This window comes from Hemicordylus capensis, chromosome 2 (assembly GCF_027244095.1).
Source record: "Hemicordylus capensis ecotype Gifberg chromosome 2, rHemCap1.1.pri, whole genome shotgun sequence".
NCBI lineage: Eukaryota > Metazoa > Chordata > Lepidosauria > Squamata > Cordylidae > Hemicordylus > Hemicordylus capensis.
This window is the reverse complement of record NC_069658.1, coordinates 11,656,504-11,683,278: the sequence shown is the minus strand read 5'-3', so window position 1 is coordinate 11,683,278 and position 26,775 is coordinate 11,656,504. Positions and strand designations below refer to the sequence as shown.

General features: G+C 42.6%; 1 protein-coding gene across 7 annotated transcripts in view; it reads right to left on the bottom strand.

The window, feature by feature from the left end:
- The window catches only part of ARK2N (arkadia (RNF111) N-terminal like PKA signaling regulator 2N), an 80,728-nt gene that overhangs the window by 43,625 nt on the left and 10,328 nt on the right, over nucleotides 1-26,775 (bottom strand). For 3 of the 7 annotated variants that reach the window (XM_053295197.1, XM_053295196.1, XM_053295193.1), the window contains one exon: nucleotides 7,701-7,793. The exons of 3 other annotated variants lie outside the window; for them this stretch is intronic. The gene's annotated coding sequence lies outside the window, so the exon portion shown is untranslated. Of the gene's footprint in view, nucleotides 1-3,425; nucleotides 3,647-7,700; nucleotides 7,794-26,775 lie in introns of those variants that run through there. One more of the 7 variants, XM_053295195.1, reaches the window with a different exon arrangement.

The following is a 26,775-nucleotide window of genomic DNA, read 5'->3' as shown; positions in this document are numbered from 1 at the left end:
CCTTCCTCAGTTTAAGATCCTTCTACTTGACAACTAAACTTGGTGTATGTCAAAACAGTGCATGTACACCACTGTGGATGCCGCCCTATGTGATTACTAGGGATAGTTTCTTATAATCAGGCTACCAGTCACCCTCAAACAGAACATTATGAATGTTACGATCCATTACAATGCTACATAAAAGCCCCCTGAATTTCAGTGAGATTGAGACACAAAAAATTGAAGTGCAATGTGACAGGTTAGGCAACCTGTCTACCCAATTCCAAAAGTCTGAGCCAACCTGACTCACAAGAGGAATACACTGTTTGAAATCATAACTATACCTTAATGGGAATGTCAAATGTACTTTGATGGCACTATAGAAATAAAATATTTGTGGGGAAAGGTAGTTAGATGGAAAGGATTACTTTATCCCAGAGTGAAACACCTATAAGTTATAAACAAGATGAACTATCTTTCAGTGAACATACCAAGACAAAAGTTAGTATCTGCAGTTCACAGGCCTGAAAAAGAGATTTAAGTAGGAGCATAAAGAGCATGCTATGGAGATTTCTGCTTTATCAGAAGTAGGCCACTTACTATGTGGGAACGTGGGCTTAGTACTTGCTTGGAAGTAAGCATGCCTCTCAGAGTGCATTGCCGTCACTATCTCATCCCCAGCTAACTAAGCAAAGAGACACCTTTTAAAAGTGGTGATTCTCTTTATTTAGCAGGAGGAGAGCAACTGGCCCTATCCAACCCCAGCACAGCATCCCTCCAGTGGCTGTTGCTGGTATCTTTATTATGTTTCCCTTTTTTTTTACTGTGAGATCCTTTGGGGATAGGGAGCCATTTTATTTATTTATTTCTGTACCTAAATTGCTTTGGGAACTTTGGCTGAAAAGCAGTATATAAATATTTGTCGTATTCATACCTCATGCAACATTCTGGTTTTCTTTAAAGACCTTTTTTACACTACTAGTTTAGTCTGACCCAGTTAAGCTTGTGAGATCTGCTTGAGGAATAGTATAAGGTGATATAGCTGTAGGCAAGGAAACATTTGCATTCCTACAAAGCCTCTGCCTTTAAAAATAAGCCCTGAAACTATTATTGGTAGAGTGTATTTATTTGGGACTTAATTAGCATAGCATTGAAGCTCCCCCAAATAAGGTCTCAAACTTTTCCTCTGATCTCTTACAATGCACTGAATTATTGCAGGCTCATTTAACGTTTGTCAAAAAACAAAGGATGTATAGACAATTAAGTTAGACACCACATAACACTTTGGAATATGCTCCCTGCTGAAATAGGAGCATCTGCTTCTCTGTTTGTTTTCAGGAAGACCTTAAAGACTCTCCTGTTCTCGCAAGCTTTTAATTAGAATTTCAATAATTTGTTTTATATTGTGTTTCATGTATTTTAGTCTGTGATTTTTAATACTAAAATGTGTACACCGCCTAGAGATGTACATATCAGGTGGTATAAAAATATGATAAATAAACAAACCAACAGCCACAGTCTTCTGAATCACACTGTCACAAGGGTGAGGAATATGCTTAAACAAGAGTATTACGTACCCAGGCATACTACTAAAGTTAGTGATGCTGCTAGAAATAAAAGTGAATAGGTTTAAATGAAATGCTCATGATGAGATTATTTCTGATGTCAAAACCTTAGGTTTAAATCACTCAAATTCTGGAACCACAAATTCAGTGTGATTATTACCTATGGCAGATGGTGGGCTCTTATACTATAAATTCAGGCCTTGAAAATTTTTCTTTGAAACTAGGAGCCAGCCCAAGAATGTAGAAGACAGACAATGGACACTTGACAAAATTACCAGACTTAGTGACAGACATTTATGGGGATAGGAGTAAATGGGCTTCTCTTTATCCCTTTTACAAGTCAACAGATTTAGACCAGAAACAGGGCTGCCTGAGACTAGAATAGTAAAGGTGTTATTTAATAATTCTGCCTCTGAATACTCTCTTCTAGGTGCCATGGTTAAATTCTAGGCACCATGGCTCCCTGACACCTGAAATTTGTCAACATTATTAAAATTATTTCATGCGATACATTGAATATAAACTAGAGGACTTCACATGGAAATTGTTTATTTTATGGAAATAGTCATACAATTGACTACTAACCTCAGGATTACACACTCAGTAGGCATGAGGCTGCTCACCTATTCATTCAAATCCAAAATAAGTTTATTCTCAATGCAGAATTTTTGCCAATTCAGTTACTAAAACACTCAGTTATATGCAAGCTTTTGGCCAACTGACTACACAAAGCTGTAAAAGTGAGTTACTATATGAAGTAAACTTCACAACTACCAGACTTTCGTGACTACCGTGAGCCACACATGAATGATCCAGCCATGTGAACAGCCCCTCCTTTACACCTGAGGAGGTCCAACATTTCTCTTTCTACTTAGGGAGACAACCATGCAAGCACTCTTCTCCTGGCCTCCAGCCATGCTAAAATGGCTGTCCTTCCACCCAGCTCATTTCAAGACATTGTACACATGTTAGACTATGAAAGTATTGTATTCTGGACAAGAGAGTCTCAGGTTTGTTGTGCCACAGAGGAACACACATAATTCTTAACACGAACTCCACAAAAAACTGGAAACATGCTCTTCTATCTGTCCCACTATAGCAGCTCATGACTAGCAGGCAGTACTACAGTTCTGGTTACCATATCTCAAAAAGGGAATTATAGAACTGAAAAGGTACAGAAGAGCGCAACCAAAATAACTGGGGGCTAGAGCACCTCCCTTATGAGATAAGGTTACAACATTTGGGGCTTTTTAGTTTGAGAAAAAAAGTGACCACGGGGAGTCAGGATAGAAGTTTATAAGATTATGTATGGTGTGGAGACAGTGAATAAGGAGACAAATTCTTCTTCCTCTCTCTCTCTCAACACTACAACCAGGGGTCATCCCATGAAACTGATTGCCAGGAAATTTAAGACCAACAAAAGGCAATTTCTCACACAGCATTTATTTATCAATCATATTTTTATACCACCCAATACTTATGTCTCTGGGAGGTTTACAACAAAATAAAAACAGAAAGTAAAACATTCGTTAAAACAAAAAGTTTAGAACATTACAACAATTTTAAAATTTTAAAACAATATTTTAAAACAGCATTAAAGCAGTATTAGTTAAAAGCCTGGGTGAACAGATGCGTCTTTAAAGACTTTTAAAAAGCTGTCAGAGATGGGGAGGCTCTTATTTCACTAGGGAGAGCATTCCAAAGCCTCAGGGCAGCAGCGGAGAAGGACTGTCCCTGAGTGGCCACCAGATGAGCCAGTAGCAAATGCAGATGGACCTCTCCAGATGATCTCAGTGGGCGGTGGGATTCATGACAAAGCAGGCGTTCTCTTAAATACCCAGGGCCCAAACTCTTTAGGACTTTATAGGTTATAACACACACCTTGTATTTTGCCCGGAAACATCAGCAGCCAGTGTAGCTCCTTCAATACAGGAGTTATATGGTCTCTCCGAGATGACCCAGAGACCAACTTGGTTGTCGCATTCTGAACCAACTGTAGTTTCCGTACTACATACAAGGGCAGCCCCACATAGAGCACATTGCAGTAATCCAGTTTGGAGGTTATCAGCAGATGTACCACAGTTTTGAGGTTGTTCATCTCAAGAAACGGACGCAGCTGGCATATCTGCCGAAGCTGACAGAAGGCACTTCTGGCCACCACCTCAAGCTGGGAGACCAGGGAGATGCTTGGATCCAGAAGCACCCCTAAACTGCGTACTTGTTCCTTCTGGGGAAGTATGACTGCATCCAAAACAGGCAGATCAAAATCGTATCTCGAGTTCCAACCCTGCACAATGAGTACCTCCGTCTTATCTGGATTCAGTCTCAGTTTGTTATCCCTCATCCAGTCCATCATAGACTCCAGGCAGGCACTTAGGGAGGTTATGCCTTCTCCCGATGCTGCTGACATGGAGAAATAGATTTGGGTGTCATCAGCATACTGACAGCACCCTGCACCAAATCTCCTGATGATCTCTCACAGCAGTTTCATGTAGATGTTAAACAACATTGGAAACAATATGGAGCCCTGAGGCACACCATACAAAAGTTCCGTTTTTTAAGAACAGCAGTCTCCAAGGAACACCATCTGGAACCTGCCCAAGAGGTAGGAGTGGAACCACCGCAAAGCAGTGCCTCTGACTCGCAACCCCCTCAGATGCTCCAGAAGGATACTATGGTCGATAGTATCAAAAGCTGCCAAGAGGTCCAAAAGGACCAACAGAGTCACACTGCTGGTCCACTATTTAATCTATGGAATTAATCTATGGAATTCTCTGTGAAGAGATGTGGTGATGGCTACCAGTTTGGATGACTCATGGAGGTCAGGTCTATCAATGGCTCCTAGTCTTAATGGCTGTAGGCTACCTCCAGGCTCAGAGGCAGGATTCCTCTAAGTACCAGTTGTAGGGGCACAATGTCAAGAGAGTGATCATGCCTTGAGCTCCTGGTTGTGGACTTCACAGAAGCATCCAGTAGGCCACTGTTCAAAATAGGATGCTGGACTAGCTAAGCCCTGTTAGGTACGGCAAGGCTCTTCTTAAACAGCAGTCAACTCAGTATCACGCTAGATTCAGTAGCAAGCTCACAGCACCATCTTGTCTGAAAGTTGTCCCTTTCCTTGTGCTTGCTATTTGAATGAAATCAATCCTCAAAGTCCCAAGATAGGAAGGGACAAGCTGTGTAAAAACTTCTCAGGATTCAAAATGCCACAACAGCTTAGCAACAGCTTCTGGAGCTTTTCACTTTTAAGTTTTCTCCTCTTAATAACATCATGATCATCAAATAAAGGGCTGGCTGTACTATGTGCCTCAAAAATTCAGAATTCTATGCCATAAAAATGCATATTAACTACTCACCTCAATTTCTCTGCTATAAAATATTAAAAAAGCAACCTGCTCCAAAGAGGAATACAAAAAGAGCTGTAAAGCACTTTCCACATGAGTAGCGTTATATACACACCATAAATTATGTACAGAAAGTTTATTCTGCAAAATTTAATTCAGACTGCAACATTTTGGACTTTGTCATCTGTTTGACAGCAGCAGGATGCTAGAAAGCAATATGGAAAGGGAAAAGCAGGAGGAGTTGGAGACAGGAAGGACAACTACTCCTGAGGACATGTAATTCTTCCCCACCCCCAACATTTCTCAATATTTCCTAAGGGTGTGTGCAGAGGAAGCATTGTTATTTTTGGCCATGGCAGCAGCTAGAAACTTGTTTTACAAATTAAAGCTTTGGATCCTCATTATTCCAATTTCTGTATGAAGAAGCATGAAATACACATAACTGGCCACAAAACAGGATTCTTTCCTGATCACTAGTAACGGGATTACATATTAGTACTAAGTCAGTCTTAGAGCCTGGAGAGGAAGCACCGTGTTATTCTACAGCACTCAGTGTCAAAGTTTAGGAGGAGACTGACGAGTCTGAGTGAACATGCCAAGGCATGTACATGAATCAAATGTATTCATGTGCAGTGTCAGTTCACGCATAGTGAGGTGAATGGATGCAACGTACAGGCTGCCCTCCTACTCATCTTTAGTAGGAAGTCTGTGGAACCAGTACAAGTTCTTTAGTTTGCACAGCTGGCTTCCAAAGTAAGCATGGGAAGAGACACCCATATTCTCTCTAGGAGGATTCTTCAGGGTTGTGTCAAATTGGAAACAGACTGCTATAAGAACATAGGAAGATGCTTTATACAGAGTCAGACCGCTGGTCCATCTAGCTCAATGTTGTCTACACAGACTGGCAGCGGTTTCTTCAAGGTTTCAGACAGGAGTCTCTCAGCCCTATCTGGAGAGGCCAGGGAGGAAACCTGGAACGTTCTGCATGCAAGTATGCAGATGCTCTTCCCAGAGCAGCCCCATCCCCTAAGGGCAATATCTTACAGTGCTCACAAATGTAGTCACCCATTCAAATGCAAACCAGGGTTGACCCTGCTTAGCAAAGGGGGAAATTCATGCTTGCTACCACAAGACCAGCTATTCTCCTTTATAATGTGGATGTACAACCCTACATGTGCAAAATGAGTTGCAGCTTGGCACGAATTGCCACTAGTTAGGTCACTATGCACAAACTATATATTTAATTGTCTATTACCCAGGTTCACTGATTCTGGCCAACATCCAGACTTAAATCGTGCAGACACAAACCAGCATTTTCCTCTGCGTGGGATAGTGGATGATACAAGTTAAATCTATCTTCCCATGTCTTTCAAAAAAAATTCCTGAAATGACCCAACGCTCATGGACATATTTTCCGGAAGCACAGACTACTGCAGAGGACTGAGGAAATTGCCATATATGGGGGGACTACACACTCCCTCATATGGTGAAACACACTGCTGTGTCCCCTAGCAAAGACATTCTTCTTGTGAAGGATGCTAATTAAGTAGCAGGCATCATCTGGAAAGCCTTTATCTATTATATTAATTCTCGCAGACGTGCCTCTGTGGGGATGCGTCCTCGCAACCCAGTGGATTGGCTGGGCAGTGGAGGTGCCGGATTGGCTGGGCAGCGGTTGGCCATGTGGGGAAGTGGCCGCTTGGGGAGGAAAGGAAAGGAAAGAAAGCGGGTAAGCGGAGAGGAGAACTGAACGGACAGGGGTAGAAGAGAGGGGGAAGCTGTGGGGAGAGAAAGCGGTGGAGCCTGGCTGGGCAGAGACAAACGGCTGGCCGCTTCGGAAGACGCTCGCTAGAGGAAGGGCCATGCAGGAAGGCTTGACTCACCAGGGGCTCGAGAAAGGAGAAGGCAGCAATGGCCAGTGGGGAAAACACAAGCAGGCTAAAAAGCAGCAGGGCGGGGGGGGCACGAATGAAAGAGAGAAAAAGAGAAAGAGGGGAAAACGGAGAAGGAAGCAAGCTGGGGCAGAAGGCTTGGGGGGGAGGGGACTGGGGCAGAAGATGGGGGGAGTGTACTGTGGAGGCAAGTGGCAGGCCACGGAGCCGGTACTTGGCCCAGTGGCGGGCCTGCCAGGTGGTGGGCCCAGCTCGCCCGTGGAGGCCAGGCGGCGGGCCCGCCCCGCCCGCGGAAGCCAGGCGGCGGCGGGCCAAGAAGGCCAGGCAGCGGTAGTGGGCCCAGCCCGCCTGTAGAGGCAAGGCACCTGTGGGAGGCCGGAGCGGGAGGGAACCAGGCAGAGAAACTTCCCTGTTTGCCACCTGGGAGGAGGAGCAGCAGTGGTGGGGCCCTTTTCAGCCGCCCGCCGCTCGGTGAGGCCTGTGGCAGCAGAGGTAAACAACTCAGTGCGGGGAGGGGGAGGGCAAGAGAGAGTGGGGCAGGAGGGGGAGGGAGGGCAAGAGAGAGTGGGGCAGGAGGGGGAGGGAGGGCAGGAGAGAGTGGGGGGGAACAGCCAGCCCCAAAGAGCACACAGATGCTCGGTGCAGGTCAGCTAGTACATTATATAATTTGTTCAGTTCTTATCACTTGGCAGTAAGTGACAGTTCATCTGTGACAAGAAAGTGATAAAGACATTAGCCTTGAAGTACCATGTTGTTGTTTTTTAAAAAAAGAGTATTTATAAAAGCTTTCTTTCTTTCCCCAGACCAAGTAACTATTTAAAAAGTATTAAAAAGTAGGTAACCAATAGTAGCAACTGCTCACATTCAGTTGATCAAGCCAACGTGGCTGTTGTATGAAGAGTCTTAATGTGTGAACTCACCCTTCAACTACTGCTGTCACTGTGGTACCTGTTCTGTGGACAGAAGACTTGAGAGTCCAGGGTTGTCATTCTGGCTGTGTTCCACCAAGTTCACTACCAAAAAAACAAACACACACACACCACAACAAAAATTTGCATGTAAAAATGTTGGGTGGGTTTTTCCCCCCCAAAGCACAGAGTTAATACGATTTTTGTGAAGTCTGCCAAGTTTCAGATGAGTACAACTAATTTCTGTTGTACTAAGCTTTTAAAGAAAGATGGCATTGCATCAGTAAACTCTCCTCATGACATATGAATCAATAAACCAATATGTATCCACTGGCATGAACAATATTTCTAAAGTTCCTCTCCTTTGCATATACTATACAGAGCTTAACAAAGACATGAATTCATCTAAGCTAGTGGTTGTCCTTCCTTTTGGATTATGAACACACCATATTCATATTGTAATTGCCACAACCATTCTTACATGCAAACTTAACAGTCTGATGTTCTTTAGCTCTTGGGTGAAAAATCAGAACAAGAAATGCTTCACCAGCTTTTCTGCTGCTCCATTAGCAAGACAGCTACAACTTGCAAGTGACCTGCAACTCTGTGCCTGTTTACTTAAAAGTAAGTCTCAATGAATTCAATGGCTTTTACTCCCAGATAAGCACACGGACAGATATGTGACCCTGAGATTTGCCGATTTCCCTGACACCAGAGGTTCTTAAACTTTATTCTGCTGAGGGCTCCTTTTTTGTTCCCTGCAGTCCACATTATCTTACCTTACAGTCACTATAGAAGAGAATGTCTGAAATGCTTCCAAATTAAAAATCAACAGCTGGATTTGTCATCTGTGTCCCCAAGCAAAAGAAGCTCTATGTCTGCAATGGGCAGTACTGTATGCTCTGGCTTGGGTTTCTATGACATAGTTACTGCAGCTGCTTTTACCAATAAAGAGGCAAGCTGCACCACTGAGAACATTAATTTGACATCATCTACAAAACGAACATTTAATCATTTAATGCTGGGCACTTGATCATGCTAATTGCCTTATGGAATGCCAAGGCTTCATTAGTGGCCAAACATATCGCAACACTGGAAATTAAGACAATCAGTAGATTCAGGGCCTCTTAGATTCCAATACAAGAACTTAACAGAAGAGGTGTCTGGAGATATTTAACTTGATTTGGCAGCCATTTCTAGATAAATTTCCCAGTTAATGAACTAATAGTTGCCATACACAGAGTAGCTGCTGCCCACAGATGTTTGTCTCTTTTCTCTCTGTAGTTGATTACAATGAAAGAGGTGATATATTTCCCCCATTTTTGGGTGTATGTAGATTCTTATAGTGGTATTTCTTGTAATGAACACAACAGCTACATGAAATATAGCCATTAGAACAAAATGTACACTTGAAAAATCTGAAAAGAAACACACACACAAACTGCTTTTCAGTTTAAGTTTTACATCATAAGCTGAAGAGTGGGTAATCCAGGGTGGATAAAAATATATACATTTAAAATGGATTTTTAAATTTTAAATCAGATTTTTTTAAAAAAAATGTAAATAAAATACAAAATTTCCAATACTAATGTAAAAACACAACATAGTCAAGATTAAATCTCATCACGAACATGCTACATCAACACTTACAGTTTCCTAAAAATGCATTAATGACTCTCTCACACACCAAGTTACCAGCAAACATGGGCATTCATTTCAGTTTCATCTCAGGGCTATTGTCCACCCAGCAAGTACCAGCTCTTGCTTTTGGAAACTTCTGGGCTTTCTAAGCTTCTGTTTCTAAGCTTCTGGGAGTTAAGAGATATCCTATCAGCAAATATTTGATTTACCTTTTACTTTCCAGAGTAAAAAAGGAAATGTGTCCAGTCTAAGCAGTGCAACAAGGAGATACAGGGCAACTTGACACAGGTAATAAAGGTATCCATTACATAAAGAGCCAGGTATTATATACTGTTTCCTAATTTAGTAAAAATCAAACTATCTTTTAAAAATTACACATAATATACCTTCAGGATGTTGGAAATGCTCTACTGAATTGTAAATTAACACGTTTTAGTGATCAGATATGCACCATAAATATGTGAAGACGTATCACTGGGAAACTTATTTTAAATCAGTGATTTAAATAGATTTTTTCACTTGGTGATTTAAATCATGATCTAAATCAATCCATCCTCGATATTTAAGCAACTCTCACTGTGGCCTCGGGAACTACCAGAAAGTGCACCAAGGGTTCCCAACTGGCTACGAAGCACTAATTTAGTGCAGCACAAAATGAAACAAAGCTAGTGTGGCACAACTGAGTTTTAGATTCAACACACAATCTGAGGCAGCTAGACAGCAGAATTAGCCACTCATACTCTAGCAGCTTCATATTACTGTTTCATGTAGAATACAGTGATATGTTGAAGCAATGCGAAATGCTAGGAAAACAAATACTTTGTTTTTTATATATTCATTTGAAAGGGGGTTGAAAAGACCTACTGGCCAAGTCACTCAAGGTGAATGAAAGCATATTCAGATGCAATAATACACTATCATTGTCACTGGGTCTCTCAGGATCCATCAACAGAAATTTTAACTAACCTGAGATTTATGCATACATGAGATTTGCCCTATTTCTACATCCAAAAAGAGAAGACAAGTTGTTCTAGTAAGAACTAATCAGCCTACTTTCCTTTCACTGTCTCTACAACTAGACTAGATTTGGTTCAAATCAAGGTCCACAGGAAGATCTCTTGCACCTCAAATGTTTATGCATCCATCTTGGATCATGGTGGATTACATCATTACAAACTACGCCACTGAAGTGTCCCTGTGTGTCACTCACTACAACTGTATCAAATTTGGTTAAATCAGTTAGACAGTCCTCAAGTTAGTACACTTGCACCTCAAAAGTTCAAATGTCCACCGTCTTGGATTGGGGTGAATGACATCACCACATACTACACCATTGGGACATCACTATGTGTCCATACAGCTGTAGCAAATTTGGTTCAGATCGGTTAAGCAGTTCACAAGTTAACCCACTTGCAACTCCAAAGTTTACACATCTGCCATCTTGAATCGATGTGGATTTCATCATCACAAATGATGCCACTGACGTGTCCTTGTGTGTCACTCACTGAAAATGTATCCAATTTGGTTCAAATGGGTTAGACAGCCCACAAATTAGCCTTCTTGCACCTCAGATGTCCACGCGGCCAACATCTTTAATTAGAATGGATGCCATCATCACACAGCACCCCATTTCGGCATCCCTATGTATCCCTACAGTTGTCGCAAATTTGGTTCAATTTGGTTAAGTGGTTCAAAAGTTAAGCCCACTTGTGCTTCAAAAGTTTACGAGTCCACCATCTTGGATCGCGGAGTAGATGACATCATCACAAACTACACCGTTGAGGTGTCCCTATGTGTCTCTACAACTGTACCTGATTTGGTTCATATTGGTCCAGGCATTGCAAAGTTCATACGGGGACACACACACACACACACACACACACACACAACGCCGGGTGATCTCATAAGCCTTCTGGAAAGTAGGCTAAAAAGCAGAGGTCAGAAGAATTGCATATACCTTCTGTATGTACCAATGGTTAAGTCACACATTATTTTCTACACTTAGAGATGGGTAAAGGTAAAGTGTGTCATCAAGTCGATTTCAACTCCTGGCACCCACAGAGCCCTCCGGTTTTCTTTAGTAGAATACAGGAGGATTTTACCATTGCCTCCTCCTGCGCAGTATGAGATGATGCCTTTCAGCATCTTACTATTAGGAATGTGCTTGGAAAAGGGCCTCCGAAGCAGTTCAAAGCCGAGGGGATGGCTCCTTAAGGGGAGGGGAGAGTGCACTTACCCCTCCCACCACTCCATTATTTACCAAAATCCATGGGACAGCAGCGTGCCTACCTGCCCCCCCATCGTTGGCCAGAAAAGCAGAAGTATCGCCTGCACATGTGTGCCCGCTGCGCATGTCGCACATCACGCATGTGCATCATGCATGCAGTGCGAGGTGGGCGCATGTGCAGATGATACTTCTGCCTTTGCGGCCAACAATGGGGGAAGGGGCGGCAGGGAGGTACGCTGCCATACCATGGATTTCCATAAATAATGGAGCGGTGGAAAGGGTAAGTGCACCCTCCCCCGTCCTTAAAGAGACACACACACGCAGCTCCGCGGTTCATGCACATCCCTACTTCCTATATCGCTGCTGCCTGATATAGGTGTTTTCCCATAGTTTGGGAAACATACCAGCGGGAATTCAACCCGGCAACATTCTGCTAGTTAGTCAAGAATTTCCCCACTGCGCCACTTAAAGTGGTTAGAGGTGGGTACATGCATGATTTTGAAGTCCCATTCCCCTCACTGATCAATAATACTGTTGTGATCAGCATGTGAACCAGTCCTAAGAATGGTCTGCAGATAAACATGCAACAAAGATTCTATAAAGTGAACAGAGTCTATTCTCTTTTTTTCAAACCATCAATGTGCTACAAGACAGGTAAGCTAATGTGCGAACAATATTTGTAGTCTAAAATTACCAGTATGGAACTAGAAAAAGATGAACACATGTTTTGGAGATCACAGAGAGAACCACACAAGTCTCAGTTGAAGCCAAGCAGTCTCAAATGTTTCGAGTGTTGGATGTGAATCTACATCTTGCTACCCTTGAATACTAGGGTGGAACCGAGATGCTCTACCTAAGTTTCCCAGCTATGCCTCCCCAAGCACATTTCATCAGTTTCTGGTGTTATCAAAAGGCAAAAGGTACCAGAGGTAACTAAGGAAAATGAGTAAGGCTATATACTGTATAGTTCCTAAATTTTTAAGAACTATCTTCTTGCAAACAAATCTTCTACCACAACAACTAACAGCTCAAAGTTCTGCTGACACCTTATGTACAAATAAAAGTTTATCTACCTCTAGAAATGAAAGAGACCTGACAAAAAGTTTGGGGTTACAACTTGCCTTTTTATAAGCTAACAAACTGCACTGAATGGTTCATTTGGAGCTACCTGCTGCACAATTACATTATTCAAATACATTTGCTCTCTTCTTGTAATAAGTTTTGACTATGTTGTGGTCATATCACCTCTTCTGCCATCACACATGCTTTGCAGACAAAAGGTTCCAGGTTCAATTTCTGGCCTCTCCAAGAAGGCTAGGAAAGGCTTTTGCCTAAAACCCTGGAAAGCTGTTGCCAGTCAATGCCAACAATACTGAGCTAGACTGATGAATGGTCTAACTCCACAGAAGGCCAGTTTCATATGTTCATTAACGAGCAATCTTAAGATTCTAACAATAACTCCTACCCACTTATAACCTGAAGTTTTATTGCACAAGAACATAATTATACTCATCTTCGTCAAGATAAGGAAAGCTACAACAGTAAGAAATAACAGTTCTACTAGCACTAAAGGACAGCTATATGTATACACAAAAAATAAAGTTTATCTATAACCAACCAAGCTCTAATCCTACAGATTTTAATTACCACCAATTTTTTTTGTATTCTCTGCATTCTCAGGATATTTTGAATGCATGGTATACCTCACACAGATGTTCAAATTCCTCTGTTTTCTCCTTTCTCGTAGTAACTTCTGATAAAGTACCTCTAATTTAAAACTATCCTCATTTAAAACACACACACACACACACCCCTGAGAATCAGCCAAATATTCTCCAGTTAACATGCTCTCTTTTAATTCGGAAAAGGGACCAGGAAGGGGGGGGGGCGGCATGCCCCTAGAGACCACAAAATTTTGGCTGATGTTTCCATGACATTTTTGGTTTTGAACTGCCCTCCATCTCTATTTGATTGTCATGTAGCCACATTTGTTTACAGCAATCAGAAGACAAATGCATCTAATTCAGAGCAAGTGCAACACCTATCAGGAAGCAGTGCTCATGATCCAAATTAGTTTGGTTTGTCCTCAGTGATACCATTCCTAGGATGAAGTAGGGAAAACTTAAAAAGAAGAAATGGCATCATCCATCCTGCATCCACAATTTAGGCTATGAAGAGGCTTGCAATTAAGCTGCTGCCAGAACAACAAGTAGTGGGAAGAGAAGGGACAGAGGTAGTCTAAATGTAAGCTGGGAAACTCTCTATAATGCTCACTGAAAGAGGCCATGTCCCCCCAAAGGGGGCAGTTTTCACAGGGCAAGAATGAAAAAATAGCAAGAGAACACTCCAGCCACCCTATTTTGATTCAGTCCCAAAATAAAATTTTAAATGAAAGTAAAAGCTTTTTGAAATTGAAGAGAAAAGTAATTCATTCTAATCATTTACAGGAAATACTAGCTTCCCCCAAGCATAGTGTAATGTTTGCTTCATACCCATCTCAGTCATCTATACTGTGCTTTGCTCTGATGTGGGGGGGGGGGGGAGAGAAGTCTTTATCTGTATGTAACAGTCCCAGATCTACCCATCTCCATAAGACAAAACAAAAAAAAGCACTCCACTTTACTTATGGTGGATTAACTTTTCCTTAAATTTGAACTAGCAGCTTTCCATATAGCTTACAATGTTTTTCACAACATTAAGCCTCCACCTTAAAAGGCTCTATACATATGCACAGAAGTTCAGGGGAAAATGTTCTTTAAGTAGACTCCTCCATTCTATCCAAAGTTTTAGGAAATTACTTTGGCACTTCACTAGGCAATTAATAAATTAGTCCCGGCAGCCATCTGAGAGTCAGCATGCTCTACTAGGTCCAACTAGGATGATGAGTGAAACAAGAGATGAAAGGGTGAAATTAAAGTGCCGTTTCAGCCAGCTTTGCATAAACAAATGAGGGTTAAAAAATAGATTGTTTCTGTTTAGTGCTCAGCAGACAGTACACACAAGCCAGCATAAAAAGGTGGCGGGGGGAGGGGAGTATCTTTATTACTGTCTGAAGGACATCCTGTGCATTTCTGGAAGCTATAACACATTCAATCAATATTTAAAGGCGCACACACTTTTTAGAAACACGTAACAAGTTATTGCCAAGCTAATTTTAAAATTAAGCAACACAGGCTGAGAAAAATATCCAGTACAGTAACTTGCTGTAAAACAATGGTCCTTATTTTTCTAGTGGGGGCTATTTGGCAAAAAACCTTCAGTGTGAGAGCTGTTTCCCACTGGGCTGACCTCCATGCAGTGCTTTTCCCAGCACGGAGGAAGGCCTTTAAGAGAAACAATGGTTGAGCCCCAGGGCCATCTTGAAGGCATGCATGGAGGCACTTGAAGGCAACTCATTTGGGAAAGGCTGAGAAAAACTAAACTTCCCAGTGCTCTGTGCACACATTTCGAGATGGCACTGGAGCTTGAGAGGATCCTGTTTCCTTTCCTTGCCCCCCACCCACCCCCAGTGCTGGGCAAAGTGCAGCACACACAGTGGGAACGGTCACCTCTGCACAGTCTAGGGGGTATGGGCAGTATTTGGCATTGGCAAAAGCTTTGCACAGGCCTATTAACAATTAGTCAGGGAGCCACACTTAGGGTCAATGGAGATCACCACTGGCTCCCAGCCTTTGCAATGAATGCTGCTACACACACTTGTAAAAGCAATCCCCAAGCTACAGGTGAAACTCGGAAAATTAAATATCGTGCAAAAGTCCATTAATTTCAGTAATGCAAATTAAAAGGTGAAACTGATATATGAGACCGACACATTACATGCAAACCGAGATAAGTCAAGCCTTAATTTGTTATAATTGTGATGATCATGGCGTACAGCTCATGAAAACCCCAAATCCACAATCTCAGAAAATCAGAATATTACATGGAACCAAGAAGACAAGGATTGAAGCGAGGTCCCAGTAATCTGTATTGGGACCACTAATCTTTAACTTATTCATAAGTGACCCAGAGCATGAAAGCTGTGTGAGGTAATGGAACCACTTCTGACATTATGTAATTGGTTTTGTAATACTCAATATGGTAAAGTGACATGAAAGGTGTGTTCTTTCACCTAAATATTGGGAGTCAGTCTATTTTAGCCCCCAAAGGATCACTGGTTCAGCACTAGCAAGGTGAGAAAAAGGACAGTTCCTATAGGGCCTTCAGAAGTTCCCATCCTCCAAGAGGTTCAAAAGATTACTTCCCTTAGAAAGTTCAAAAAGTCTGCCCATGAAACAAAAATTCAAGGAACTGGGCAAACAGAAACCTAAACTATTGCCCTTTTGATTGTTCATAAGCCACCTAATGGCACAGCGGGGAAATGACTTGAACAGCAAGCCAGAGGTTGCCGGTTCGAATCCCCACTGGTATGTTTCCCAAACTATGGAAAAGGAACATTGGTCTTACTGTGAAGTGTTTCCCCCCTGTGTCTGGAGCTCCTCAATGCTGGGTTGTACAGAGTGCATGCTTGAGACAGGACTTGAATTCTTTTTGTCAGGCTAGCTTCCTGCCACCGGAGGGCGCCTTACCCCAGTTTGCGAAGAGTGGCACTATAGAAAGAGTGAATTGCCTGGACAGCAGTGTGAGATACACCACAGAAGGGTAAATAACTTACATAGCAACAGATATAACAGGTAATGACATTGAAGGTTACAAGTGAAAGCAGTCCTAATGACAAGGAACCCTAGGAGTTGACTCCACCCATCCTAATCAACCCGTTTTCTTCATCATTGATACTTTCTTATCATTACATCCAAGTGGATATGAGGAGCTCCAGACACAGGGAAAAAGAACCTTTCACAGTAAGACCAATGTTACTTTCTCCCCTGTGCTGGAGATGTTCAATGCTGGGACATGCCTAAGCGTAACTATCTGAATGGGAGGGAAGATGTTCTATAAAAATTGCTGAATTACTCTGCAGCCAAAGGCTGCCTGTTCAGCCAAAAAGGCAGAAATTTTATAATGGCCTATGAATGGAGTTATAGATGCCCAAGTAGCAGCCCTAGAAATGTGTAATAGAGCAGCACGGGCCGAAAAAACAATGGACACTGCAGCACTGCGAGTCAAATGCACCAATACTAACTCTGGTGACGGTAGATTAAGGACTCTGTAAGCCAGAAGGATATAGGATCTAATTCAATTTGAAAGAGAGACCTTAGACGCTTTGTGCCCTAAGGCCGCCGGCTGGAAGGAAATGAACATTGCATCAGTCTTACAAATGTCCTTGGTGCATCTGATATAGATCTTCAGGGCTCAGTGAACATCGAACTTATGCCAGAGCTTCTCCTTATGGTACACAGGAGATGGACAAAAAGGCAGGACCACATCCTGGGCGTGATGAAAGGTCGTGTTGATCTTGGGAATGAAGGTGGGGTCTAACTTCAGGACCACTATGTCCTCCTGAAAAACACACAACTCCTTGTGCACAGATAGTGCCCCAAGCTCAGAAATCCTCCACACTGATGTGAGTGTGAATAGCAACAGGGTCTTGAATGAAAGCAGCTTTAAACTAATAGGTGCCAGTGGTTCAAACGAGGCCTGGGTCAAGACACTGAGTACCCTGTTCAGACTCCATGACAGGGCAAGAGCAATTAAAGCCAGCTGAGGACAGAAAGTGTGATATACTACTCAGAAAGGCTCACGAAGCCTCAGCAACCATTATTAAGGTTGCAACTACCAGTTCAGTTTTTGCCTGAGCATCTATACTGTGGGCTAAGGAGCTAATCACATTGGTTTCTCCTGAGAACATTAAGCTGTGCCAGGGCATCAATAAGATGGCCAAGGAAGCAGCATTGATGGCAGATTCGAGCCTGGACTTCATCCTGCAGGCATCCAGGGCTATGGTGTTGTGGGTCACGGTGCGTAAGGCACTTTGGTTAAAGTCATGGCAGGTCCAAAACGGCAAATCCAAATTGGCATTTACAGCATCGCCCTTTTCAGGGATGAATTTGTTCAGTCCAGTGTTGGATATGCACTGCTGCATAAGCTTCTACCTCAGGGTAATACCTGAGGACCTTAATCCTTTCTGTATATACTACAGCCAGCTATTAAGATGTTATCAAGTCCCAATGAGTGGCAGCACCGAATTATCAATCTTTCTGTTAGATTATTCTTGGGGAAATTCTAGTGGCTAAAATGCCATTAACTGACAGGTGAACATTTACTCAAATCTGTAATGTAAAACAGGTAAATCTTTACCTGTCAGCTAGTGGTAAAGATGCCCCAAATAACTGTATATGCCTTGGGGGAGTAAACAGTTGAGACAACCTTTCAGCCAAGAGTAAACAACTGCACATTTTCTAACACCCTTTAATTATTTAAGAAAGTGTATCAGTGAGATTTTTACTGGGTGATTTAGAAGAATAAGCTATTTTTGTATCTCTGCTCAGCAGCACACAGCTTATTTGTATGTTTTTGGATCATTCCTGCATTATCCTTGTTTTGATTTAAAAATAGAACTTTAAAATTGAAAATTGATAGCAAGAAACAGCCAGTCACTAAATTGCAAACAAACATGGATCAGGGTAACAGATAAGGCTCAACACGAGGTGAAGAACCAAGACAATGCCTTCCAAGTCCATATCCAGATCTGAAGATTTGAACCCATTATTTCAAAACTGTTTACTTCATCCGTGAATATTCACAACAATAGCCTAACATCTATTGCACCCATTTGGGAGTCTTTGAGCTCAGAATTCAAAATCAGTTCAAATCCATAGCAGGCGCTGGAAGACTTGATGGATTTTGTCCACGAGTTGTACAATGAACTCAGCAGGTGATCCATAACATTGTTTCAGGCTACAGAATATTTTAAGATGCCTTTAAATCAAACTGCACAATATTTCTACTGCTATGCTCAAGCCTTTTAAAATGTACAACTTTCCTTCTCTGGCTTAGCACTAAATCTTGAAATTTTTCATTGAATGGAATAGAGATATATATCTTGCATGAAAACAGAAGGCATATTTCAAGTTCTCCACGAAGTGTCCTCAAAGAATTGTCCCTCAAAGTGTCCAAAGAATTTTAGGTTCTGGTAGTTAGAGCTGACTACCATTCAAGTACCATTAAAGTACTAACTCAATTCTTTCTGAGCAAACATTAAAACACCCACAAACTATCTTCTTTCCCATCCATTGCACAAATTACCTTAAACAGAAGTTTTGTCAGTTACTGCTTTAGCTCTGGCTGTGAGTTTCTTGGGAACATCTTAGAAAAGCTAGGGAGACCTATCAGAGTAAAGGGAGTGGACTGGAAGTTGGTAGCCGATTTAAAATCCTAGATGAAACTGCAATTTCAAGTCCAAGGTAAAGCACTGCTGGTTGTAACAAATCACTTCCTAATTCTGTAATTTCAGTGATAAAGTTAAGCATGCTTGTAGGAGCAAGCACAGATTACTCAGCTGTTTAGCTAATATGCACCCAGGTTGATAAAAATCAATTTAAAAAAAATCAGTTTTATTTAAATTGGTTATAACACACAATTCATAAAGAACCTACATCTAAGATATCATCATGAATATTAATCACATCTATGAATATGTTAACAGCAGTATATAGGGATGAGAGATAACAGACCAGATCAATCCTATTCTGCATACAGCGCATGCGCGTGCACACAGCGCCTTGTTCTCCCCCTCAAAAGTGCAAAGATAAAGAAGGTCAATGAATGGAGGATTGGGAGGGGCAGATGCAGTAGATCTGAGCATGGAGGAGGAGTCTGGATATAAATGCACGGATAGGGAAGGAACAGAAAGTGAAGAGAACATAAAGGGGGACCTCGTTTTCCATGGGGTTAGGTTCTCGGGGCCCCCACTGCAGATAAGGAAACCGCTATTGTTGGGACACTAATCCAATAGGAAACTCCCACCCACCCCCGCCTCCGGCAAAGGCAGCATCCAGCATTGGCCTCTCTCCTCACCGGGGTTTCTCTTAAGTGCTTGCTTTCTTCCCTGCCAGGGTACGCAAAGGCAACATCCCCTGTAGAGCAGGGGCTGCTGAAGGGCCAATCGCCTGTTGCTGGCCCTTGAGCGCTGGCCTCTTTCTCTCTCTTAAGAGACATGAAAAAAATTGTAGGCACCCGCCCCTGCCCTCACTCGTCTCTTCTCACAGTGGGGGCCAAACAGCCACTGCCAGAGCTGGCCTCTACTTGTGGTGGCATCTGCACGCTCCTCGAGCACTGCCCTCTCCCCCCGTGGGGGTCGAAAGCGACTTCCCCACATACTGGAGTAGCGCCGGTGGCAGGGCTGAGCCGGCACAAGGAGAATGTTCCTTAGAGAACTGGCCCTCATCACTGCCAGGCCAGGGCTTCCTTATCCCTCCCAGGCCTTGCATGTCTCATGAGACTTGCGAGGCGTGGAGACACAAAAAACCCTTACCCGCAGTTAATGAGGCTCATCCTCTATTTTAAAACCGCGGATATGTGAAAGTGCAGATGAGGAGGTTCTCCTGTACAGTATCCATGCAGTGCTGATGAAACTTTTTCAGAGTGTATCCTCCATTGTAGAAGGGAAAAACTTGTATCATGGCAGCAGGCCATAAAAGAAACCCCATTTGGGAATGTTTTAATGAAGTTCCTCTACTTCTGGGTAACAAAGGCAACCAGTGCAACCATGAAATGCAAGGCCTGGCTGCCTGCATGAAAGAGCATTATGAGAAGTGTGCACCTATTATAGTGTTTACCTACCTTGTAAAAATGAAACCTACATCTCTAAATGTGTATTAAGGTTACATTAGGCAACAAGAATGTACTTCTATAGAAAATGATGAATAGACTCTTCCAGACTAGTAATTTAAATTGTGACTTAAATCATTAAAACTGAATCCTGTGAAACAATTTAAATTGTGATTTAAATCGAATCAACCCTCTTCCCAGTGCTTCTTCAGGAAAGGCCAATGGTAGTCTCTGATTTTTGGTCAGTAAAAGTGAACACATAGTCAGAAGTAAAGTACTTTGAATGTTTCTGTTTTTGTGGTTAGAAAAAAATTTCTCACCTTCCCTTCTAACCATTAAGGGAGCAAAAGTGTGAAGTCCTTTTAATCTATATTTTTATTTCTCCTAGGCATACCCGTCACTAATCCCATGCATGGCAGCTCTCGCGAGAGCAGCTGCCTGGGGGATAGCGATGGGGAGACAATGGCAGCAGCGGGCAAGGTTGGCAGCTGCCAGGAGGAGGTGGTGGTGGCAGCGAGCCGGCCGCCGGGAACAGGAGGCAGCGGGCCAGCCTGGCCTGGGCGCCGAGAGCAGGAGGAGAGCAGGTAGTGGGCCAGCCTCCGGGAACAGGAGGCGGCAGGCCCGCCCCCGGGAATTGGCGAAAGGGAGGAGGTGGCAGGCCAACCAGTCCGCCAGCCAGAAAGCGCCGGGAGGGCAGGGGGAAGAAGCGGGCTGGCAGAGGCACAGATGCTCTGTGCCCGGCCCAGCTAGTTCTTTTTAAAAGGTTTGTTCCTGCAATGGGCAAGGGGGGGGGGTGATTAAGTCAAAGAAATGTCATTTTCCCACCACATGGGGTGGGAAATTATATTCCAAAGAGGTGCTCCAGATCCAGAACATTTTGTAAAGTTCTGGCTTGAAAAGAGCCAGTTTTAGCCCTTTTTTCTATTTTAACCCCCCCACCTTAAATTCACCAAAAATCAGAGGCATTACCCATAGCTTTGAAAAACAACGCAGAAGCCAATGTGGACTTCATGTGTGCTAGATTTCATTATCCTATGCCCATCTATTCCAGAAATATTTTACCAATTTTGCACAATTTCAGATAAAATTTGAATTTTCTAATCCCAATTTGCACAGGCCTACTGGATATCACCAGGGCAGGGTCAGCTGTTCCCTCCCACAAGGAGCCTCTTCTAAAGGCTAGAAAATGGCAGGCTGAAGCATGAAGTATAAGAATCTGCAACACCTCTCCTGGGATCAAGACACAGCACAATGCCAGCAAGAGGCAGCTCTGAAGAAGAGACCAAAGCATAAGTAGTGACCACTGGGACCTTCCAATCTAGCAGTTTCCAGGCTTGGTCATGCCTATTCCTAGCCACTCAACTCTGAAATAATGATGTTGTTTTGCTGCTTTTTCGTACTCAACAGAAATCCTAACTCTCTCTTCTCCCTCTTCTGTGTTGTTTTTTGACTGGAGTCAGAAGGGAGGAAAAGTTTTAAGAAGTGCCTTCAAGAAAATTATCTGGTATCGCCTGCCTCCTATTAGTCAAGGGGTCATTACAACTATGAGCCTATCCCAAGTAGTCTTGGGACTGACGCACGTTGCTGGTCACATGCTTGATCAGGTCTCCCACTCTAATGAAGGTGGTGTTCCATGGGTGAGGACTCCTGTGATTTCCCCACTATCATGGATAGACCACCATCTGGTTAAGGTTGGACTTACAATCATACCCTTCCTAAACAGAAGCCTTGGAAGAATTTAGTGTTGGCTCTGTTGATGAGCCTGTTGATGCCCTGGTGGAGAAATAAAACACAAAACTCACCAGGTCAGTAGACGTTATTGCTCCTAAGCATCCTCTCCAACCTGCTTTGAAACTGGCCCCTTGGTATACAGAAGAACTATGGGGGCTGAAGTGGCAAGGTAGATGACTGGAGCACAAGTGGAGAAAGACTCAACTAGAACCACATTTGAAGATCTATGCTCAGGCGATACATGAGGCAAAGAAGTGATTCGTTCTGCCCATGTTGCATCCTCAAGCTCATGCCCAGTGCAGGAGTTAAGGATTATAAAAGGGCTACTACATGTACCTCCTCCCTTGAATCAGAATCTGGAATCATCATTACCTGCTGTTATGTTTTTTGTGGACACTGCAAAAACACTGTTATGTTTTTTGTGGACACTGCAGTGTCTTATGCAGAGATGTCCAGCAACTCCTCTTATGCAGTTAGGCTATATCAGTCCCAGTTTGTGACTCCTGAGGATGTAGACAAGCTGCTCGGAGCAGTGTGGCCCATCAACTTTCTGTTTACTCTTGTCCAACATGGCTTATACTATCTGGCAGAGAGGTTGTTGTAGAAGGCCTGGTAAATATTATAAATGCTTCTCTGAGGGAGGGCAGCATGCCTCCCTGTCTTAAGGAAGCAATCATTAGACCTCTTCTGAAGAAGCCTGACTTGGATCCCTCAGAGTTAAACAACTATAGGCCTGTCTCCAATCTTCTGTGGCTGGGCAAGGTAATTGAGAAAGTGGTGGCCTCCCAGCTCCCGACAATCTTGGTGGAAACTGATTATCTAGACCCATTCCAAACTAGGCAGGCTATGGGGTGGAGACTGCTTTGGTTGGTCTGATGGATGATCTTCAACAGTAAACTGACAGAAGTGACTCTGTTGGTCCTTCTGGATCTCTTGGTGGCTTTCGATGCTATCGACCATAGTATCCTTCTGGAGCATCCGAGGGTGTAGGAGGCAGCACTTTGCAGTAGTTCCTCTCCTACCTTTCAGACAGATTCCAGATAGTGTCCTATGGAGACTGTTGGTCTTCAAAATGTGAACTTTTAAATGGTATCCCTCAGGGCACTGTACTGTCTCCAGTGCTCTTTAACATCTACATGTTAAACATCTCTGCTGGGAGAGATCATCAGGGGATTTGGTGCAGGGCGTTATCAGTATGCTGATGACACCCAAATCTATTTCTCCATGTCAACATCATCAGGTGAAGGCACAACCTCCCTAAATGCCTGCCTGGAGGCAGTGATGCACTGGATGAGGGAAAACAAACGGAGGCCGAATCCAGGTAAGATGGAGGTACTTGTTTGGGGTCAGAACTCAGGACACGATTTTGATCTGTCCATTCTAGATGGGGTCACACTTCCCCACAAGGAACAGGTCCGCAGTCTGGGAGTACTTCTGGATCCAAACTTCTCCCTAATGTCTCAGATTGAGGCAGTGGCCAAAGGTGCTATACCAGGTGCATCCGTTTGAGATAAACAAACTCAGAACAGTGGTACGCATGATGGTAACCTCCAGACTTTACTACTGCAATGCATTATCTGTGGGGCTGCCTTTGTAAGTAGTCTGGAAACTGCAGTTGGTACAGAATGCAGCAGCCAGGCTGGTCTCTGGGTCATCTTGGAAATACAACATTGCTCCTATATTCAAAAAACTAAACTGGCTGCCACTAAATTCCTGGGCCAAATACAAGGTGATTGTTATAACCTATAAAGCCCTGACCAACTAAGGCCCTGGGTATTTGTCTTCTTCACTACAAGCCCCATCACCCATTGAGATCATACAGAGAGGTTCATCTGCAGTTGCCTTCAGCTCATCTGGTGGCTATGCAGGAATGGGTGTGGTCTGTTGCTGCCCCAAGGCTCTGGAATGCACTCAGCATTCTCTCTAAAAAATTTTCATCTGTGTGTGGAATTTTGTTCTGGGCAGTAGTATCAAGACAGTGTGTGCACACATGTGCATTCAGAGTGGGACCTTCCCAATTCAACCTGAGCGGGATCTAAAATTAACTGAGCAGACATTTCTAAAAGTGTGAGCGCACACATGTGTGCACACCTTAAAGAGAACACTGAATGCACTCCCTGATGATATAAGAGCTTCCACATCTGACAACTTTTAAAAAGTCTTTAAAGACTTATTTTTTTCAGTCAAGCTTTTTATCCTGACTGTGGTTTTAAACTGTTTTAAGGTTTTCATTTTTGTCTTAATTTGTTTTATGTTGTTGTAAACCACCCAGAGACAGATGTTTGGGGCAGTCTAAAAATCTGATAAATAAGGAAATAAATTACCCACTTGCAAGGAGCATGAGGGAATCTCAAGAAGTATACCACTTATATCAAGAGGCTTCATTTCTGACTGATCATAAACGCCCATCACTTGCCTGAGCCAGACAGATGTGACCAGGCAGGCAAATTAGCAAGCAAAACAGAGCATCTACTCCCCCGTAGCAGAGGATGTTGCTGGCAACAAGCGGCAAGTCCTCCCAAAGAACATTCTGGTCTCTAATTGTGGATGTTGGCTCCTAGAACCAAAGCGAATTGGTCGAGGCGAATGATATCAGATACTATAATATGAGATTACCACACATAGATCACTTTGAGCTCTTCATAACTAACAAATATTCTAGAACAAATTCACACATTTCATACCTTAATGAAAGGATGATTGCCTTATGCAATCATTGTCATTGTGCAATAGCAAGTCCAATATAGCATCACGAATTACCATAATTTGGGGTAGAAACGCCACATTGGCGTGAATGTCGCAGTAAGGAAAAAAGAGCCATCAAGAAATACGCCACAGACTAGGACTTGGTAGGGATGCAATGAAAGCCTTGAAAGGATATTTAGATGTGATGTGTCTATACCTACAAACTATCAAACTATCATACTTTGAACACATTATGTGAAGACCCAGCTCCCTTGAGAAGTCCATAATGCTGGGGAAAGTTGAAGGAAAGAGAAGAAGAGGATGACCAGCAGCAAGGTGGATGGACTCGATTATGACAGCAATGAATGCACCGCTGAGAGACCTTAAAGGCCAAATTGAAGACAGATCATCCTGGAGAGCATCCATCTATGTGGTCGCTAAGAGTCGACACCAACTTGAAGGCATATAAATCAATGAAGGAAATAAGGCCAAAAAAAAAAAAAGGTCAGAAAGCCAGCAGAAACACATCGCAGTAAATGCCACAGTTAGAGGGGGAACATTATGCTTTTTTTGTTTTGTTTTGTTTAACGCTTAAAATTTTACTACAACTAAGCATTGTAATGTAAATCACTGGTAACCCATATCCTTGTCAGTCTTAACACAATGAAAGGAAATGAATGAAATGAAAGGAAATTAAGACAAATGCAGAACATTTAAAAAAACACAAAATTAACACATCACATTGCAGAAATAATTTCCCATTACACTTCATAGAAAACTTTTTATTTATTTTTAAGCACATCACTTTATAAACTTCAAACTGTACTTCAAATGAAACATTGGTTGCTTTTTTTGCACATCACATTCAAAAAATTATAAAATTCAAATTGCATTTCAAAGGAAACCTTCGAAGTCTACATTATCACAAAACCAAAATAAAAATGTTTAACAAGGTCTCATCTAATTTTTTATGATTGTCTGCATCCTTGTCTTTTTCATCCTCTTGTGAAATGTCAATTGCATCACTTTCAGCATTTTCAGATTGTATAATTCCAGCGTCTGTGAAACCAGAAATCACTGAAGATTTTTTAACAGCTTTCCATGCTTCTGCAACCCATTTTGTGACCTCGCCATACCCTGCTTTGCGCATTTTCCCACCCTCTGTGAATGGATGCGGGCCTTTCCTCATCCAGTTTTCCCAACACTTTCGCAATTCACTTTTAAATGCCTTTTCTAAGTCTAAGGGCTGCAAGATTTTGGTCAAACCACCAGGAATCACAGCTAGCATAGCTGATACTTCTTTGCATTCATTTTTAACTGAATCCAGTAAATGTGCACACATCGAGTCCATTATTAAAATGCCACGTGGTTGAAAAAAGCTCCTTTTCTTTTCTGCCAAATTTCATCAAGCCATTCAAACATTACATCTTTGCACATACAACCTTTCTTATTAGCATGGACAACAACATCTGAAGGAAAAACACCTTTCGGGATAGATTTCCATTTAAAAATTAGCATTGGTTTCAGTTTGTCGTCATTTGCCGCACAGGCTAATATGCACGTGAAAAATGTCTTCTCATTTCTGATTGTCACTATGGAAACTTCTTTCTCCTTTTTCATTCACAGTCCTATTCGAGGGACATTCAAACGTCAGTGGAACTTGATCTATATTTATTATTTGAGATTGCACAATTTCCCCCCACTTAATAGCGTTTGCAACAAACTTTAACAACACTTAACCCCCACCATCCCATTGTTGTTTTAGTGGGCACATTCAAGTTATTTTGCCTCATCAATCTGTTGCACCAACATGGGCTACCTTTAAAGTCAGTTATTCCCATTTGTTGTGCCATTGATTTTGCTTGTAGGCAGATTTTCGCAGTAGAGACTGGTAGTCCCTTTTCTCTCTGCCCTTTAATCCACTCCTCAAGGTTATTCTCCAAATCAGGCCAGGCTAGAACACCACTTCTCCTTGCACATTCTAATTTTGAAATTCTTGCCAAGTCATCTTTTTCCGATTTCCACCTACGAATCCAGCATTCATCCACTTCAAATTCACGGGCTGCAGCTCTACTTCCGATCTGTTCTGCTCTT